The sequence below is a fragment of the Nanorana parkeri genome, unplaced genomic scaffold (genome assembly GCF_000935625.1).
Source record: "Nanorana parkeri isolate BGI_ZX_2015 unplaced genomic scaffold, ASM93562v1 scaffold322, whole genome shotgun sequence".
Taxonomy (NCBI): domain Eukaryota; kingdom Metazoa; phylum Chordata; class Amphibia; order Anura; family Dicroglossidae; genus Nanorana; species Nanorana parkeri.
The window spans coordinates 76,085-76,989 of NW_017306590.1; positions in this window are offsets into that span (position 1 = coordinate 76,085).

The following is a 905-nucleotide window of genomic DNA, read 5'->3' on the forward strand; positions in this document are numbered from 1 at the left end:
TGGGCATTTGCTTTTTTTTTTTTTTTTTTTTATTCACATCACCTTCTATCAAGCAGTGCACCAATGTTGGTGAATTTTTTTACTACCAGATTTTTCATGTGAAATTTGTTTAAAATGGACGTTTTCTAGTTTCTACCCAAAATGTATCCTCTGGAATAAATGTTTATTTCAAGCAGATCATGGAGCATTATGAAGTCTGTGCTAATGTGGGAGGAGACTACTGCACAGATTTTTGAAAGTTTCAAGATTTTTTTTTTTTTATCAAGAAAAACTGAACGGAAAGTAAGGTTTTGAAGAGGCTTTTGAGCAGCTCTAGGGATAAAGGAGGCCCCTCACCTAGTACCTAGCTCTCTTTGGGCAAGGACCACATAGGCTAAATTTGGCATTTTTGTGCTTCAGTTTATCTGTCCTTGAGGGAGCACAAGTTTAATATTGCAGTAATAATTCACAATGCAAATTGATACCATGTGTTTATCTTCTATATTTGTATTAACAAGACATAAGGTTTTTTTTTCCTTTTGTATATAATGGCCACACAATATTTTATCAAGCAATGATAAGGAGATTTTTTTTTTTCTTTCTTGAATTGTGATTTTCAAATTTTCTGGGATTTTGTTTTACAGTATTTGTTTTTTTAAACATATTTTTGCATGCTTCGCTTTCCCTGCAGCACCTCACCCCAAACTTTGTGCTCATTTCCTTCAGCTTCTCAATGGGTATGCCCTTGGGGGATTTCAAAGCCAGCAGTGGGTAAATGCAGCCATATTTATACAAGTCATCTTTAGAAAAATTGGAAAGCCTTACCTGGCATTTTTTACTATTCTCCCCAGTTTTATATTTCACCTGTTCTATCACTTTCCATGTAATTTAGTAGTTTTTTGCTTCTTGGCCTGTCAGGAAGCATG